Source organism: Achroia grisella, unplaced genomic scaffold (assembly GCF_030625045.1).
Source record: "Achroia grisella isolate CSIRO2021 unplaced genomic scaffold, CSIRO_AGI_Agris_v1 utg918, whole genome shotgun sequence".
Taxonomy (NCBI): domain Eukaryota; kingdom Metazoa; phylum Arthropoda; class Insecta; order Lepidoptera; family Pyralidae; genus Achroia; species Achroia grisella.
The window spans coordinates 3,332,019-3,353,101 of record NW_026713067.1 but is presented as its reverse complement, the minus strand read 5'-3'; the positions used below and the strand labels follow the sequence as shown (position 1 = coordinate 3,353,101).

Below are 21,083 nucleotides of genomic sequence, written 5' to 3'. Positions count from 1 at the left end.
TGCTTTTAATAATAAATAAAACAAAGTACGTAACATACACACAGAAACCTACAATCGACAGACTCTTATTGAAATTTATTCATAATCTAAAATATATTTTTTTCTAATTCCGACATACAGTTTCTGTGTCCAACAAACTGTAATACCACTAGAGGCATTTATATAATACATAGTTGTAGTTATTAAAAAAAAAGTTTATGGGTTTCAATTAGGTACAACCCCCGCGCATGAGGATGGGTTATATAAGGGCAGAGCGATCCGGAGCTTTGCAGTGCTATTACGGCGGTCGCTGGGCATGCAAAGTCGTGTTTGTGGTGTGTAAACGTCTTTAACAATCGCGAACAACTTCAGGTAAGTACTAACTTTCTTTTTTCTTAAAATAGAGAATAAATTTCCACAATTATCCGCTTTAAATTAAATATTATTCACGAAAGTTTTTGGTCATAATTGTAAAACACACGTCGACATTTCGATAATAGTTTAGGAAAAGTTTCTAACTCTTTGTAACATATCGTTTTAAGGATAATTTTGTTTTTTTTTAATTGGTATAATATAAGATTAGATTAGAGAATATTTTATTAAAATTTTGAACGATGTTTTAAGTGCTATACGTACGTTATAATAATTTTGTGTTTTAATTAATATCACAGTATTTAAGAAAATTCCCACGACTAAATAGTGCATTAGAATGTACTAAAAATAAGTTTTTATTGTTATATATATATTATATTGTTTAAGATATTTCTATAATTATGTGCTTCTGTACATTACATACATATTTTGAGATTTTCTTTATGATTGATTTGTTGAACTATCACTTTAATTTAACACAATATCAATTACTTTATTTAATTAAAGATTTTTTATAATTAAGAAATTTAAGTACTTTAATAAATAAAATAATAAAAAGAATATATAATAACTTAATTCATTGAGTAGTGTTTTAAAAATCGTCATTAAATTTAATTTTAATTGAAGTTTTTAATATAATTAATATATTTTTGAATGAACTATTGTGAAAAATTAATAAATACTTTAATATTATTAATTAATACACTAACTACTGAATATATACCACGAATATTATAAACTGTTCATATACCTTAAGACATGTGAAAATTAATTTAATTTATAAATAATATATATTATACTTTTAATAAATACAAATACTAATTGTTCGTGAAAAATAACTAAAAATAAATAAAATTTCTAAAATAAACTTAGATAAAAGTAACCTAAATTATTCCTTATAACATTATCTGTCTGCGAGTGGAAATTCGTTGGAAGGGGTGCAACGACATGTTTTAGACAAATTAAAAATAAATATTTTTTTTATATAAGTAGTGCATATACTTTCTATGTATATATCTATATAGTGTTTGTTTGTAATTTTAAATTACAAACAAACACTACAATTTTATTTATTTGTATAGATCACAAAGAGGTGCAATGAATTTACATGTTCGGGGTACTCTCCGGTACTACTGATTCAATTTTGAAAATACTTTTAGTCTTGGATAGCCCATTTAGGACAGCTATAGGCTCTAACATCGCGCTACGACCAATAGGAGCATCAATGAAAAATGTTACAAGAACGGCGAGAAATTGACAATGTTGCGTCGATCAGCTTGTACGAAATATTTTAATGCTTATGTACATCAATAAATACATAAACGTATATATAATTTCAAGTACCAAAGTAAAGGTGCATCAATTGAATAATTCTCACAGCAAAACTTATTTCTAATAAGTACTGCAGAGAGAGACTCGCTAGAAATAGAGTCTAAATTTATAGTAACAATGTTATTTGATAACTTTAAAGGTATATAAAATACTAGCTGTATCCACGTGGAATAGGATAACATAAAATATTTAATAATCTAACACAAAAAAACAAAAAAAAAAAATTTATCGGTGTATCTTCAAAAATTACGAATTTCCATACATACTTACATCCCCTATTTTATTTTACCTGCTTAAGGGTAAACTTTAAATGTCGTATTTATTTATTTTTAATCCACAGCCTAAAAATTATGATACTTCCTTTCAACCTTTCATCTCCCCTTTCAACACCTTACAACCCTTTTTCTAAATTAAAGATGTCCTATAGCCTAGGCTTTTTCAGGGTCTAGACTACCTATGTACCAAATTTCATTTAAATCGGTTCAATCGTTTTTGCGTGAAAGCGCGTCTGCGTGACAGACAAACAGAGTTGCTTTCGCATTTATTAGTAAGGAATAATAGGGTACAATAATAAATTATTGTAATTGCACCATCGCTCGGAAACTGATAGTCTGGTTCTCAAAATAGGATCCCGTTTATAATTAAATGGACAATAAAATATCAGATAAAATCTAGTAGGTATAATTATACATTTTAACCGAAATGTTTAATATTTTTAGATATTAAATAGAACATGATAAGCATCTTTTCAATGAAAATATCATTTAGTATTGCTTCTCTTTATTACAGTTAAATTAGTTAAATGTTTCGACTTGTAAATATAAACTTACAAGGATTATTTAAAAGAGCAACACATAAGTTTCTTTCTCGTTCTTCTTGTGATGAGACAGCTTTCCGAAGGAGCGGTGGACAAAAAAAAAATTTTGTTATGACAGTTCAAAAGTGCTTAAATTAAGTTTATTTTGATAAATGTTTTTCTATTCTTCTATTCTGTTCTACAGTACTAACTAGGCTTCCCATGGGTGTACATATATTACAAAGATCCATCCTTTTGAATCACTCTATCTATTGCTAAAAACTTCATTAAAATCCGTTTCGTGATTTAAAATGTATAAGGGAACAGATAGCGGAAGCAACTTCACTTTATAGTAAACTAGGTGTGCTCGCTGTTTCACACACGTGAAATTTATAGCCTATATGTTATTCTGATATATAAACTACATTACTGTAAAGTTTCATCAAAATCAGTTCAGTAGTGTTTGCGTGAAAGAGTAACAAACATATCCATACTTTCAAATTTTCGCGTTTATAGTATTAACTAGATGTACCCTCGACTTCGTCCGCTATGAATTATACTTTATTTTTCTAAAATAAAATAATGTTTCTAAAATAAAAGTAGCCTAAGTTACTACTTATTACAAACAGACACTCAAATTTTATTTATACGTATAGATTACTTATTTATAACCTTTTCTTGAGACTTGAGTATAAATTTTAGTAAAGAATTTTCGTTTATGCAAAAATCTACAACCTTATTATCTTTATCTTATCTATGAAATGGCTGGACCGACTTTGATAAGACTTTTTTGGCAGGTAGCTGATGTAATGAAGAGTAACTTAAGCTATTATTATTTTAGAAAAAATCTTTTATTTTAGAATAATAAAGTTAAATTCCACGCGGACGAAGTTGCGAGTACAGCTAGTATTCAATCAACTTTTTACTACAGTTGAATACTAAAACAAATCTACCTACAATTCTTTATAATTACCACCATTATACATCCCTATATTTTTGACAAATAAATAAATATTTATGCATTTTATATCCTCAATTAGTATTATTTAAAAAAACAATTTACTAGTTGATTTATTTACGATCTGTTTACTTTTACAGTTACTAAAACAAATCATTTTCTTAAATGACAACTTCATAAGTATAGTAATAATAATAATCTCAGGACAATTCACACAGCGCCATCTAGACCCAAGTTAAGCTATCTAAAGCTTGTCTTACGGGTACTAGATAACTGATACAACTACATAGATTTTTTTTTTTTTCGTAAACACATACACATTATACATAGAAAACACCCAGACCGATACAAACAATCATACTCATGAATACAAATGTTTGTGCCGTGCGAGGAATCGAACCCGCGACCATCGGTCGTAAAGCGGTGTGCTAGACCGCTAGACCATCGAGGTCGTCAAAGGTATATAAATAAACCTGTCAGTAATTCTAACGTATTCAATTAAAGTTTTTACCTACACAAGATTGATTTCCGAACTTTTTTCACTTGAACCGTGAGTCAAAAATATATGCAGGTTCTTGACGTAGTCGGTTTCATGAGAAGCTGAGTTGGTATGGATGTTGTACTAAATTTTTTTTTAATTTTTTAAATTTATTTATAACCAAAAAAATAATTTATATATTTGTAGAGACTTATTTATAACAAGATAAATAAATAACTCTGGACTATTAACACAGCGCCATCTAGTCCCATGGTAAGCAAAGCTTGTGTTATAGGTACTAGACAACTGATATTAATACTTAGATACTTTTTTGTAAATACATACATAATATACATAGAAAACACCCAGACCGTATAAAATCATACTCATTAATACAATTGTTTACACCGAGCGAGGAATCGAACCCGCGACCATCGGAAGAAAAGCGGTGATATTTGTAAGTTGTAAAAGATTTGCTCTATGACAACCTCATACTACATCCGATCAATCCCTCGTCAAATCCGAACGGAGATCAAAATTACGACGGCTACACCCAAGTTTGGAACTTCTAGTAGTGCTCTCAGACTAAAGTTGTACCAGTAGTGGTATACCGTATCGTATCGTTTAGTGGTAGGAGTTCGTGTTCAGCTACTCCATAAGTCCTTCTGCAGGTTTGGAGTGCCATCTGTACTCGCCCTTATCGTTCCGTGAAGGGATTGTTGCGGCCAACAGAATTAGAATAGTGCAAAAAATATCTCTGGGATAGCTTATACGGTTACGGCATTTTTAAGAAGTTTTATGATACAATATAAAATAAAAAAATCAATATATATATATACTTGTATATATATTTAAAAATATACACATAATATTACTGTAAAGTTTCATCAATGGGAATATTATGTGTATTTAAATATATATAACTCAAAGGTGACTGACTGACATAGTGATCTATCAACGCACAGTCCAAACCACTGGACGGATCGGGCTGAAATTTGGCATGCAGGTAGATGTTATGACGTAGGCATCTGCTAAGAAAGGATTTTGATTAATTCTACCCCCAAGGGGATAAAATAGGAGATGAAAGTTTGTATGAAACTTTGTCAATTTTAAACCGATCGGGCTGAGACTTTGCATGCATAAAGCTACTATGACTTAAGCATCTCTTAAGAAAGGAATTTGACAAATTCCACCCCTAAGGGGATAAATTAACGCGAGCGAAGCCGCGGGTAAAAGCTAGTAAATGATATAAGGGCAGAGAAAGGCCAAAAAAGAGATGGATGGACAGTGTGAAAAATTTGGCAATAACGAGATAACTGCAAACAGGGATGAATGGAAGAGAAAAACATATTACACCAAATGAATGATAAGTAAGAAGCAGATGATGAATAGAATAGAATAGAAAATCATTTATTCAAAATGATTTTCTATTCTATTCAATTCATCATAAATTTATTTATTATTGACTATTCAAAAGTGCTTAAATTAAGTTTAAGCACTTTTGAATAGTCAAAAATTTCTTTTTAAATCCACCGCTTATTCGGTACGCTGTCTCATCACAAGAAGAATAAGCAAGAAACTTGTATGTTGCTCTTTTAAACAATCCTTGTAAGTTCACATTTTACAAGTCGAAACGTGTGAATACAAACTACCAACCGTGATGATTCTTTACATGAATGTTGTGTAACTAGTTTTTATCTAATATACAACTTTATAAATATATTCTTTCGTAAATATTCACAGTTGAAATCTGATCAATCTTTGCGCATACGAAATAGGGAATCTTCGTCCGCTGCGGCGAACAATCTAGTTTTTTCAAAGGCAAAGAAAACCTTATTAGAATTAGCTTACTTAGAGCGAATGGCTCTACAACAAATTAAACAAGATTCGGTCTGATTGACCTCAAATTAACTGTGTATACAGATTTCAATATTTTTTAAATTATAGAATGTACTGATTATGTTTTTCTTAAGAATCATAGCTTACAGCTACGTTTCTTGATAAAATGAAAATACGGTCTAATTTTTCTAGCATAACGGCTGGCTATTTATTTTAAATATTAAAAAATATGGCTGGCTAAATAATATGACATAAATGGCTAATAATATTTAGGTTACATAAATGTCTTAATTTATTTGTTTACTAGCTGTTCCCGCGACTTTGTCCGCGTGGAATTTAAGTTTATTTTTCTAATATAAAAGATTTTTCTAAAATAAAAGTAGCCTAAGTTACTCCTTATTACATTAGCTACCTGCCAAAAAAAGTCCCGTCAAAATCGGTCCAGCTATTTCAGAGATTAGCCGGAACAAACAGACAGACAGACAAAAATTGTAAAAAATGTTATTTTGGTGTATGTACCGTATTTATATTCATATGCATGTAGTAAAAATGTTTATTTCAATATTACAAACAGACACTCCAATTTTATTTATATGTATAGATTGCACTTTTATACAATTATAATATTATTATAAAATAACAATTATATATTTGTTGCGTTTAACAATACAGATAATTCATGAATATGATTGCTTGTATTTATCCGGGTATTTTCTATTGTCGGTCTCGGTGGTCTAGCGGTTTAGCACCCATACTTCCAATGGTCGCGTGTTTGATTTCTTGCACGGCACAAACATGATTGCTTGTATCGGTCCGGTCTGGATGTTGTCCATGTATATTGTGTGTATTTACAAAAAAAATAGTATTTACATCTGATATTTAGTACTGTTAAGACAAGTACTTTAGCTTGGGACTAGATGGCGCTGTGTGAGTTGTCCTAATATATTATAATTATTATATATTTACACAAATATATAGTTAACTGTCCTTAAATACCGCTAGTATAAACTTTGATAAATTGACAACTGTGTAAATTATCCAAGATCTTTATTCATTACTATTATTATTCAAAATACTGTAGGTAACAAATAGATAGGTATATAAATTCCTCAATACAAAAATATATACAAAATATTGGCTCAATATTACAATTTCATTGTATCAGCAAAGCTTTAAGTTATTCAATATTGTGATTGATTATACAAAATGACCAATATTATTGTTCGGAGACTTTCCATTGTCAAAATAAAAAGGGAAATAAATATTCTCACGGCTATAATAGCAGTTGCGGTAGTCAGCGCTATTGTAAAGTGCATTGTGATTAGAAAATCAATGATTTATTAATTTAACTTCCTTAGATTTTACCGAGAATATTCGTTACTAGAATAGAATAGAATAGAAAATCATTTATTACAATAATTAAGTTTATTTAACTTATTTTAAGCACATTTGAATAGGCAATATTTTTTTTTAAATCTACCGCTTATTCGGAAAGCTGTCTCAACACAAGAAGAATAAGCAAGAAACTTATGTGTTGCTCTTTTAAACAATCCTTGTAAATTCACATTTTGCAAATCGAAACATGTGAATACAAACTACCAACCAGCACTAATTTATTTGGGTCAATTATAAATATAGTTCTTACTATATTTATATTAACTTTATATTAATATAACTATACTTCTTACTTTTTATAAAAAGAAATGTAATAGCATTTTGTATGTAATTAAATGTAAAACAAGCTGACGGCCTACATGCTATCTTCTATTCATAATCAGCTAGAAAATATAGCAATACGGACATCACGTTATCATGTTACCACTTACCACTCGTTCGTTGCCACAGATAAATTCCCAGCAATATATTTTGGTAACTTTTAATTTATGACGGCCTCTATGTCCTAGCGGTTTTGCACACCGTCTTGCCTCCGATGATTGCGGGTTCGGTTCGGACTAAATCAAGCCTATTTTATTCTGTAATTACACTACCTTCAACTAAAGCACAGCTTACAAAGCAAGATGCATGGTGACTGAAATTTTAAATAAGTGATTACGATACTTACGTAGATGACTGTTTACAAAGTGGTAGACTTATCTGCTGTACTATATCTCAATTTTTAATAAGCCAATATTTAAGATTTTGTCGAATTTTTCTAAAATTTAATTATACTGATATGTTCGGGTTACAGCAATTGATTATATGATTTCCTTTTGACAAAAATGCAGTAGCATTTGCTGGTGGTCATTATATTCTCACTAATTGAATTTAAAAATAAATCTATATTTTTGTAATCATATAGGTACAAGCTCAAGAATGAAATGAAATGAATAATAGCTGAGTTTCTTGTCAGTTCTTCTTAGCTCTAAAACACTCCGACGGTAGATTTGTCATACCATAAGAGTCTGTAATAGACCAACATACATGAATAAAGATTTTGATTTAATTTGTTTTATTATAAATTCAAATTTCCATTGAATAACAATGGAAATTAGATGACCTTATAAACTTTATCGTTCGCACACCACCCGCATGTAAAGTTAATGAAAGTTTTCACTATGAACATTATGTAGAATAGTCACTATAATATATATACACTATTACAGGTATTATAAATTGTTAATAACAACACTAATTGTAACATGCCAACAACTCGTTTGAAATGTTTAAATTATGAGATATGTCAATTACAGAGGCTTGACACAAAATAATGAAAGAAATAGCAATGCATTATAGAAATACTAGATATTACTATATACTAGATTTAAAGACAAACTTGCTGTCCTCAAGTATCCTTTAGAAAAGTCAATAGGTCTTTTATGGGAATAGGTATAAAAATTTGCATTAAGATACCAAAGGATATATTGGAATTACCCTTAAATAAATTCAGAACATCTGTTAAATCATATTTATTGAGCAAAGCCTATTACTTACTAAACAATTACTTAAATGACGAGCGTGCATGGCAATAGTTGTTCATGCACGAGATTTTCATTTAATGTTAGACATAGACACTTATATAAATATCTATACATTGTAAATAAACTGGCTTTTTAAAAAAAAAGTACTTCAATTGAGTTCCTTGCCAGTTCTTCTCAATTGGATCTATGTACCGAACTGGATGGTAGGGAAAAATAAAATAAAATTATAATGTAAAACTTGATGTTCTTATGCGGCTAAAACGTCCTACGTGAATAAATGATTTTTGAATTTGAATTTGAATTTGAAAGTGCCATAGACGACTATGTACACTACTATATGTATGACTGTATGTTCATGCTATCACTAGGCCTTGGTGGTCTAGTGATTTAGCACACTGCCTTACTTCCGATGGTCCTGGGTTCGATTCCTCGCACGGCATAAACATTTATATTTTTGATTGTTTGTATCGGCATGGGTATAATAATTCTATGTATAATATTTACATATACACGAAAGTACTTGCTTCAGCAGTACATATACTAAAATTGGAACAATACAGAGAAGAAAAGATGTATTTGTAGTTATCTAGTACCCATAACATAAGCTTTAGCTAGTTTAACTTCGGTCTAGATGGCGCTGTATGAATTTTGCTGAGATTAGTATTATTATTATTGTTAGGGGTTCTTCGTTGGGTACCAACATTAGTGGTATTACGATACCATTCATTTCATCACATAAAAATATTGGTATATTAATTAATCTATACATATAAATAAAATTGGACTGTCTGTTTGAAATATTGAAATAATCATTATTCACTATAAACACGGTACATACACTAAAATAACATTTTTTTAAATTTTTGCTCATCTCCGAAATGGCTGGACCGATTTTGACGGGACCTTTTTTGGCAGGTAGCTGATATAATAGGCCACAATGCAAAAAAACTGAATAAATTTTTCTTCAAAAATGGTATCTAAATCATTATAATTTTTATATTAAAAAAAAACACCCATGATTCTAGAGCTAATATATAGGTATACCACTTATAGATTCCTAAAAAAAGTAAAAATATCACAGTGAAAATTTTGATGAGCTCTCCTGTAAAATTTACCGTTTGCGTCATATGGCCGTTTGGCATTTAATCAGCGATATATATAAACATCCAGAGCAATACAAACAGTCATAGTCATGGATACATATGTTTGCATCCTGCAAGGAATCGAACCCGCCACCACTGGAAGTAAGGCTGTGAGAGAAACTGAACCCACTGAGACCGCCATTTAGCTCAGATATAAAAAAATATATTCAAAAGAAAGCCCTCCTTTTCATAGTCGGTTGGAGAGGTATTTTCATTGATCTTAATAATGTATTCATTTGCGAAATGTTTGAAAATTGAAAGACCTTTGAATTACTTTATTCATTGATCCTTTTTCTGTAAGAAATAATTATGTATACGTTTGATATTTTTTATATAATGTTCATTAATTAATAGTATAATTGAAATGTTCTAAAGGACGTTTCAGTACAACAAAGACAAATTCGTGTAATTCAATATTGAAAAATATCCGCAAATACTCGTATATTTGCGGATATTTTTCAATTCAAAGCTTAATAAAGAGCACATAATCTCACATTATTTTTATATTTACATAGTATAAATAAAAGTCACTTCCGCTGTCTGTTTGTTTATATCCTTTAAATTACGCAACTGATTTTAATGCAGTTTTTAGTAATAGATAGAGAGATTAAAGAGGAATGGCTTATACATATACACACGTGCGAAGCCTGGGCAAAGATTCAAGTCAAACCGATGCTCACAGAAGCAAGAGAGCAATGATTATAATGTGATTGTTTAATATTTTTTAGGAAAAAAATCAATAATATATTTCCATGAATCTTCGTAAGACCGGCCTTTGATTTCCATCATAAATATGTACGCCTTTATTTAACAATTAATTATTTCGTTAAAGCGTTAAAACTTTATGTATAAACAAAGTAACTTGCTCACATGTGTAATATTAATTATCAGGTACACTTACGATATCAAAGCCCAACAAATAACAGGTCTGTCGGTGTCAAGCCGGGATATAAACTTAATTATAAAATCGACTGTGCAATTGAATATCTAATTAAAGGCGCACCCTACAATATTTATTTGAACGCTCCAAATATATTGAAGTGATTAGTTAATTAAATTACGTTCTGGTTATTTAAAAGGGTAAAGGAAATTATTATTCGGCAAAGGTGTTCTCTATCTTCTTTACATATAGTAAAATAGTGACGAGACGGAAACTGTCCGTTTATCTGTTAATGTAACACGTAAAATTGCCTTACAAAGTAAATTTTCAGAAACTACATATAATCTGGATCTATAATAAATATAGACTTGGGGAAAATCTTAATGGAGACTTGCCTGTCCCGTGATAGATAAACAGGTACTGACGGTCTCTTACCGGCTAAGAACTTCTTCTCTTCATTCTTCTTCTTCCAAAGTGCTTCTTCTCTTCATTTTTTACCAGTGTTACGGGAATGCGAGCAGTCTTGCGCAACCCTGACGGAGCTGGATCGAGGGTACCTTTAACATAAATTTTTCGCCTAATCTGACCTGAATAGCTTATATTTTCACTCAAATTATTTGAATTGAGAGAAATATCTCCTAGAAAGTGACAATATATTGTGAAAATTTTCAATAAGCCATCTATAATACAATTTTCATAATTTATTCGTTAATCAAATTGATATTAATTTCAATCGATATTTTTTATCTATACTGTAAATAAATAAATAACCCTGGACAATTAACACAGCGCCATCTAGTCGTTACAGTGAGCAGAGCTTGTGTTATGGGTACTAGACTACTAATATAAACACTAATATATTTTTTGTGTAAATACATACAAACAATCATACTCATGAATACAAATGTTTGCACCGTGCTAAGAATCGTACCCGCGACCTTTGGAATTAAAGCGGTGTTCTAAACCGTTAGACCACTGAGGTCGTCAATTGCAAATACTATAAATAGAGCCAGTTTACAAGAAACACATAGATAAAAACTGAACCCAATGGATTGTTAAAAAAACATGAACGTAACATTTCTGGTAATGGTCATAAGAACTGTCATGTGGAAATTGAAAACCCCAAAAGGTCTAATCTAATATTTTTATAGTCAATATAATTCATGATCCTTCTACGTCATAACCACAATTCCGTGGGCTATGAATTTAGAGAACTTTAAAGCTTAGTGGTTTACAACACGACTTAGACAAGTTCGAATCCAGCTGATACTGCAAAAAAAATGGTTCAGTTTATATTTGTGACTAAGTCGTTAATGGAAATACTGAACATAAACCAGAGTGTTAGGAAAATAATAACGGTAACTACTAATTATCATATATATATATGTGTATATAATACTACTAAGTAACTTATAACTTCACTCCCTATTTTAAAAGTACATTATTCCAGGATAAGCTATATATTAATACTATTTACAAATCTCAGAAAGTTGATTTGATTTGATGAGCAATCGGGCAAAATTGTATTTTTACTTGTTACGTGTGTGTGTATTTTTTCTTCAAAAGTAACATACAAGTTTTACTTACGTTTTATTATGAGTCTGCGTTCCGAATGAGCGGTAGAATAAAAAAATATGACTATTCAAAAGTGCTTATATTGAGTTTATTTGCTTAAAGTTTATTTATATTTCCTTTTTAATGTTATTGTATCGGCAAACAAACTGACAGTTCTCCTGATAAACGTCGTAAACGTCGCCTATATATATATATATGAATAGCACCACCGACATCACGTTATCATGTTATGCCCGTGATACCACTGATGCTTTGCTACTCCTAAGAAATAAGATGTCATGCCTCTTACCCTGTAATTTCACTGTTAAATCTCATTGTACAACAGAAACACATACACATACAAAGCAAGCTGGTTGGCGGCTTAAAATGGCGTGATCCACGCGGACGATTTTTACTAAATATATCTCATCATCATCATCATCAACCTACTGCAGTCCAATGCTAGACATAGGCCTCTCCCAAGGCACGCCTTAGGCACGAACATCAGCCCTTCACATCCAGTTACTACTTGCAACCCTACGTATACTTTTATTTATAAATATACCTCGATATTTATAAATAATTAAATTTATTTTATTATATACCATTATATAGACCTCGACATATCGAGTTATAAATAAAAATGGTATTATTTTATTATATACCTTTTATTGAAGTAGCGTAATAGTCTAAATAGAGCCATGTAAGAATGATTTTTAAGGAAAATTCTTACTACAAAATAACAAGCCTATTAGATACAGCAACAAACATATCAATGCTAATGAAACATTTTCAAAACGCGATCGCTAATGATATGTTTCAACATGTCATTAAAACATTCCAAATATAAATAACTAGCTGTACCCGCGACTTCGTCCGCGTAAAATAGTGACCTTGAGCAAATAATAAAAAATATATATTAATAATCTAACCCAATAAAAAAGTTTCATCGTTCTAGCTTCAAAAATGAAATTTCTATACATAATTCCATACAATTCAATCAACAGCCAAAAACTAAGTTTCAAACTACTATCTTTAAAATGAAGATACTTCCATACATACCATACATACATTACATCTCCCCTTTCAACCCCTTATAACCCTTTTTCTTGTTTTTTTTAATGCTACTTATATTAGTGTCATCATGTACCAATGATAAGATGTCGCTATACTGTAACCATTTATGGCTGAGTCCTGTGGCGGTAGGTACTGATATTTTCTCAACAGCCTAAAAAATGGGTTTCAAGTTTCTAGCTTTAAAAAATGACAATACATGCATACAACATTTTAACTCCCCTTTTGACCCTTACAACCCATTTTCGTTAATTATATTTAATCAATACGCAAAAAAATAAGAATGAAGCTTAAACTTTTAAAAAATTCCTCTTTCAGTCTCTTATAACCCTTTTTAGCATTAAAAAGTAACCTATGTCCTATCTCAAGATCTAGACTTTAAATTTCATTTAAATCAGTTCAGAAGTTTTGGCTTTTAAGACAGACAGACAGAGTCACTTTCACTTTCATAATGGTATTTATTAAATAAACTGACCCACAAAAAGCGTAAGAAAAAAGCTTCATCGTTCTAGCTTCAAATATGACGAATTTCCATAAAAACTTTTATCTGCTATTTTATTTTACCCCTTGAATGGTGACAATGTGATATTTACAAATTTAAATGTCATATTTATTTATATTTAATAAACAGTTTAAACATTTCTTTAAATTCTTTTGAAAATTGGTGGTCCAGTTGGCCAATAACATAATAAAATTTTGTTAAATCAAAATAATAGATATTCTAAATTGCAAACTATCCCTCTACTTGCGCGAACCATATCTCTGACTCTACTGGCCAGAATGGAGAAACGCGTATTCCGAACCTGAATAGCTCGGATGGAACGGTAGATGTTGTTTCTTCCAAGGAAATGTTGTTCATATGTGTTGACAACATTTTTAATATTATATGTTGTTTTATTCTTCAAAAATATTAATAATATGTTCTTACGCTCTTGTCCAAGAGCAGGGTCATCAGTTATAGGCTATACCAGGATTATATTTATGTATTTATAAAATAAAATTGCAGAGCAAACGTTTATTCATTTAAATTCATACGGAGACAACGGATTGACAATAATCAGTTGCGCGCGCTGCTTATACAAATGACATATATGTTTATTTATGACATATGAGCGTTAATAAGTCGCATATCTAGTACAATACTGGTGTAATACAGAAATTAAAAATTTTTGAAAATAGACTTAATAACACAATTATAAAGTAGAGTTTCCAAAATATCTAATTTTTTAGTTAAGCCATTATTATAATAAGTGTGTATTCAACCGCATAAAGATAACCTTGCATTACCATTTTCAACCCCTTACAACCCTTTTTTCGCATTAAAAAGTAGCCTATGTCCTTCCTCGGCGTCTAGACTATATGGGTACCAAATTTCATTTAAATCAGTTCAGTAGTTTTGGCGTGAAAGCGAGACAGACAGACAGACAGACAGACAGAGTTACTTTCGCATTTATAATATTAGTAAGGATGCCGAAATGAACAGGATAATTCCGGAATAAACCGGATAAATCCAGATAAATATCAATGATTTACCTAAATATGTTTAGTACAATGATTTCACTGGATTATTATGCATTGTACGTTAAAAACCAGTGTATAAAAACCGTATAGAGCGAATACAGAAGATATTTGTAAATCATCTCAATTATCGGCTTCGTGTGTCCTCCTCCACCCCTTATAATGAGGACTGCCATCGGTATGGTCTTCTCACACTAGAAGATAGACGTAAAGTATTCGATATGTGTCTACTTCACGATATCGTACGTGGTCGTTTTGACTGCGAGGAGCTGGTAGCTGCCGTGTCTTACCGTACACCGTCGCGCCGCACACGTCACACCCCGCTTTTGGCAGTACCTCGCCGTGCCTCAAACTATGCAACTAACTCACCCCTCGCTAGAATTCCTCGTGTATACAATAATGAATTTCATGACGTGGACTTGTTTTTTCACACAAAAGGTACACTTAAAAAGCACATTGTTAAATATATAAGTGACAGTTACGAAGCGATAGTCTAGTATCTATAATATGCACACTGCATACATTGTATGGACAAATTACCGGCATCAGTGTGTAGTATATATTATATGGAGATGTATAGCTTCCACACTCATTCATTCATTCAATCATTTATTTAATTCATTTTTTTTTATGTTTTTTAATCCGTTGATTTCCTATTTTGTTATTTTGTTTTAGCGCAAGCCAATACTACATACTTTGTGATAATTAAGTGAAACCTATAGTAGCTTTAATATTACAACATACATTAATGTAAATTAAATTGTAACGCCGTTGATTTCTAATAAATAAAATAAAAATAAAAATTTAAAAAATAAATATTGTGCGTGTGTTGTCACTTATCACCAGATAGACCGTCAAATTTTGTACCATTACAGTTTTACGATACTGAAACCTTCAAGACAAGCAATCCCCTTCTAAAAATAACTCGTATGCAATATAATGCAATTCCCTTGATGTTGCCAGTGCTTCTAGAAGGTAACAACTACTTATCATAATCTCACTGGATGCTTGTCTGTCTCCTGTGCTATAAAAAATGGTATTGAATAATGAATAAACGGGTAAAAAATTAAAAACCAATAAGACAGAACCAGCTATGTTGATGTGGGTATAAGAAAAAGCTATTGCATGTAAAATTTAAAAGACTATACAATATGCCTCGCCCATAAGGTACTTGCGGAAAAGAAATAATAACAGTCATAGCGAATTGAATATAAATTTAGATTTCCCAGAAGGAATTCCCTTTGACTCGTTTCAGAGACGTGCCATGAGACCTTTCTGATCGATTTTCTGTTTCATTCATACGGGGATCAAAATTACGACGACCTCAGTCGAGGTTCGAATACCTAGCGGTGACCTCAGATTAAAGTGGTATCCGTCAAGATTCTTTAGCCGCTTCTTAAGTTCACCCGCAGGTTTGGAGTGCCATCAGCACTCGTCCCCTATCGTACGGCTGTGGCCTACAGCATTAGAATAGTTCGAAAAAAATTGCCACGAAATTTGTCAATGATCCCGATCTGACTAGCGATATCGAGACCCTGAGTTTGAATCGTGACTTCGCCTCACTTTGTGTGTTCTACCGAATACAACGGAGTGTACTGAGAAATTGTTTGAGATACCTGCAACAATCTTCTACTATTACACCATTACTCATAGTCAAGAAAAACCCACTCGCACTCTGGAACGTACGTGGATATGGACAGTACAGTTTCAGAGGAGTTACCTATTTAGCACATTCAAATTGTGGAATGAATTATCGAGGTTATCTCCAAATATTATAGCATGAAATGTTTCAGAAACGACATATTATAGAATCTTAAGGGTCGGCAAAAGCACGTGACACCCCTGGTTTTTCGAACATCCATAAACTTACAGTAACTGTTTACCGTCAGATGGACTGTATGCTTTTGTGACTGTCATAATCACTACTTAAGGAGAACCATATATGAAAAATCTCTTTATAAAGCAGAGACAGGCTCCTTCTTCCGTCCTACATTCGAGTAGTCCCCTGATTCTTGTAACTTTCTATCAGGTAGGCTGTTAAATTGCTATTGCAATTACACGACAATTAATTATGTTACTATATAAATATATATGTCTGACGCATTCTAATAGTGTATATATTAATATCATCATGTATTAGAAGTTTTCTTATATGTAGTGTACATTTAGTGTTATTTCGTTGAATAATTTACCTTTTACATTTCATATATACATAAGCTGGCTACTGACAGACTAATAGTATATGTTTTATGATATTAATATACAACTTTTGAAAAAGCGACGCACAATTAAAAGTTTTATCAAACTTAGTCCCAAGAGACAAAACTATCCTTTTTGCTGAAACAACGGTGAAAACATGTATTTCCAAGGTAACAAATTTTTAAGCACATATGTACGCATAATTTAATAATATGAAATATTATGTGAGGTAAAATTAAATTATTAAATTCTTGAACAGGTTTCAAAAACGAGGGCGCCTTATGACTAATTTATTTCTTTATCTTTTGTTTTTTATATATGAAATGAGAAAAAAAAGGTTAACCTTATGGTAAACTAAAACCATAGCCCATATAAATATTAAAGTTAATTAAAGATTATTACGGATATCACGTTATTATGTCTTGTTATTCCAGAGGACTAAGATAATAAACTAAAGTTTCCTCAAAATCTGTTCAGTATTTATTGCGTGAAAGGGTAACAATCAGCCATTCAATCTGTCTATCCATACTCAGAAAGTTTTTTCTCTTTTGACGATTATTCTATACGACTTAAAAAAATGCCCTCGGGATCGTACATATCAAGTACCGAAGTTAACAGCTCCGAGGTAGTATGAAATGAAATATTAGGTACACTAGCTGATCCGTGCAACTTCGTCTCTCAACTAACACTTATTTGATATTATATTTTGCACAATTTACATAATATCTCTTAAAATTATAGCCTATTTATTATTCTGTTGTATAAGTTATTTACTAGAAAGTTTCTGCAAAATCCACTCAGTAGTTTTTGCGTGAAAGTGTAACAAAATCCATCCATACATACTCGTAAACATTTACGTTTATAAAATTAGTTATTTAGCACGCTAAAGTATTAGGGCATCTAATGTTAGTAAAATTATCATAGAATAGAATAGAAAATCATTTATTAAAATAAACTTACATTGAAGCACTTTTGAATAGTCATCACATTTTTATCTACCGCTCATTTGGAAAGCTGATTCATCACAAGAAGAACGAGCAAGAAACTTGTGTGTTGCTCTTTTAAATAATTTTATTCCTACTTTACAATTTAAGTTTAAGTGTGTGAAAGTGTAAGGGTTGATAATGAAATAAAATAAAATAGATATCTACAAACTTGTTAATTAATATGATCATCCGATACCATTGTTATGTTAATTCAAAACGTTTCCAGTCTCTAATAGGATTATACCTATTACTAATATTCACTATTCATTCATAATACACAAGTTCTAAGCTGTCTAATAAGGTATTTGTTACACTTAGGAAATGTAGCGATTAATAAATTTGACGACCTCAGTGGTATAGCGGTTTAGCACACCGCTTTACGACTGATAGTCGCGGGTTCGATTCCTCGCATGGCACAAACATTTGTATTCGTGAATATGATTTTTTGTGAAAAAATAACGTACAACTCATTTATTAATAATAATAATAATGATAATGTCAGGAATTCACACAGCGCCATCTAGACCCAAGTTAAGCTAGCTAAAGCTTGTGTTATGGGTACTAGATAACTGATACAAATACATAGATAGAGTGCGTAGCGATTTCTATGTTAATTATCGCATTACTTACTTACTTGATATAATTACAGTAATTATTTATATAAAAAACATCTATTCAAAAGAGCAACACACAAGTTTCTTGCTCATTCTTCTTGTGATGAATCTGCATTCCGAATGAGCGGTAGAATGAAAATATGACTATTCAAAAGTGCTTGTAATGAGTTTATTTGAATAAAGATTATTTCTATTTCTACTTATAAAATACTAGGTTTTACCCTCGGGTTCGCTCGCATTGAATCCAAAACACTTGTTTTTTTAGTAAAAAGGTATCCTATGTTGATATTTATTGTTTTTTGTAATTAAAAAAGTATGCTCTATGTTTATTCTAATACCTCCAAGAAAATGTGTACAAAATTTCATGATGATCGGTTCGGCAGTTTTTGCGTGAAAGCCTAACAAACATCCCTACTTTCAGATGTACAATATTATATTAAGGATTCATGTGATGTAGAGTGCAGGTTAGGCAGTGAAGGTAGGTCGCAGTGCTACAGGTGCTACAAATATCTGACAATAGCCCAAACAACCCAATAGGCAGTGAAATTACAGGATATGACATGACATCTTAGTCCTCCAGCCCAATAGCAATGCATGAATGAATGAAAACTATTTATTGTGCCTCTCACAGAAAGAAAATAACAATTACATAAATTAATATGTATACCAAACATAAAAAACAACATAATTACAATACAGAGGTAACAATGGGCGGGCTTATCGCTAAATAGCGATTTCTTTCAGTGAATATTACTATTTAGGTCCCATGATAATGTGATGTCAGCAGTGCTATTAATTTATGAAGACGACTGTCACCACTTACCGTCAGCTTGTTCGCTGTTCCAATTACATAAAAAAAACAAAAGAATTTCTTTACGAGACCTGCCATTTTTTTGTATATTTGATAAAGATATGATTGCCCGCTACCCGCTATTAATGTGACACAATCTTATTGTACGTAGATTGATTATAATCGGATTGTATTCCTCTAAATATCAGGGGAGATACCAAGTAACGACCCAAATCTATTATTTATACACTGTCCATTCAAACTACATCCAAAATTCAGACTTAATATTGAAACATGGTGTAAATATTTAAAACCAGCTGTTCCCGCGACTTCGTCCGCGTGGAATTTAAGTTTATTTTTCTAAAATAAAAGTAGCCTAAGTTACTCCTTATTACATCATATACCTGCCAATAAAAGTCCCGTCAAAGTCGATCCAGCCATTTCCGATATTAGCTGGAACAAACAGCCAGACCAAATTTAAAAAAAATGTTATATTGGTGTATGTGTATTTATATTCACATGCCTGTAGTAAAAAACGGTTACTTCAATATTACAAACAGACATTCCAAATTTTATTTATATGTATAGATAATAACATTATGTGATATATACTCGTAGTCGGGATGAACACTGATTACACTATTTGTTTTTAACAAAATTGCAATAGCATCTGGTCACTCCATTCTCCCAAACTTGAATTAAAAAATTAATCTGTATTATTGTAAACAATATTTGAAAAGAATACGAGCTAAGTTTCTTTTCAGTCCTTATCTCAAGAAATCAGTTTGTACTGACGGTAGATTTGACATATCATAGGAGTCTGTACTTGCCCTACGATAAAGATATTTTGATTTGATTGATACGTCACTACCCATGCCCGGATGAAAATTATAGCATATGTGTTATTCTGATGTAATTTTTATGCAAAATTTCATTAAAATCAGTTCACTAGATTTTACGTAAAAGAGTAACAAGCATCGATCCATCTATCCATCGATATTCACAAACTTTCACGTTTATAATTTATCTAGTACCCATAACAAGAAGAATAATGAAGAAAATCCACTGTACCATCAGAAAAACCACGACCACTCTGTCAAGAGTGTACAGCTAAAGAGGAAACCCATAACATTAGCTCTGCTTAGCAAGCTAAGCACCATCTAGTCCCAAGGGACTAGATGGTGCTGTGAATTGTCCAGGTTTATTTTTATTATCCGGCTCGAGGGACCAAAGAATGTCCCTCACATTCTTTAATCCTTCGAGCCCACAGTTCCGTGATATTGATTGCGATTAATTAATTAATGAGGGACTTTGTTAAATAAAACCATTTTGGTTGAATGCTACTCTAACATTGATTTTATTGCTAAAGAAATATAATGAGGTGATATTGCATGTGTCGGTGATTATGTATTGCATAGTAAGCAGGCAGAAACGGTTTATCTAGTACCCAAAACAAGGAGGATAACGTAGAAAATCCACTGTTATCATCATGAAAGCCACGACCAGAGTGGTCAAGAGTGTACGGCTAAAGAAGAAGAAACCCATAATGTTAGCTCTGCTTCGCATGGGACTAGATGGTGCTGTGAATTGTCCAGGTTTATTATTATTAACCGGCTCGAAGGATCAAAGAATGTGGGGTACATACTTTGGTCCT

General features: G+C 31.4%; 1 protein-coding gene across 1 annotated transcript in view; it reads left to right on the top strand.

Moving 5' to 3' along the window:
• The first annotated feature begins 270 nt into the window (after positions 1-270).
• Positions 271-21,083, top strand: part of LOC131853952 (allatostatin-A) — a 77,793-nt gene continuing 56,980 nt past the window's right edge. The window contains exon 1 of the mRNA XM_059205041.1: positions 271-351. The gene's annotated coding sequence lies outside the window, so the exon portion shown is untranslated. The remainder of the gene's footprint in view (positions 352-21,083) is intronic.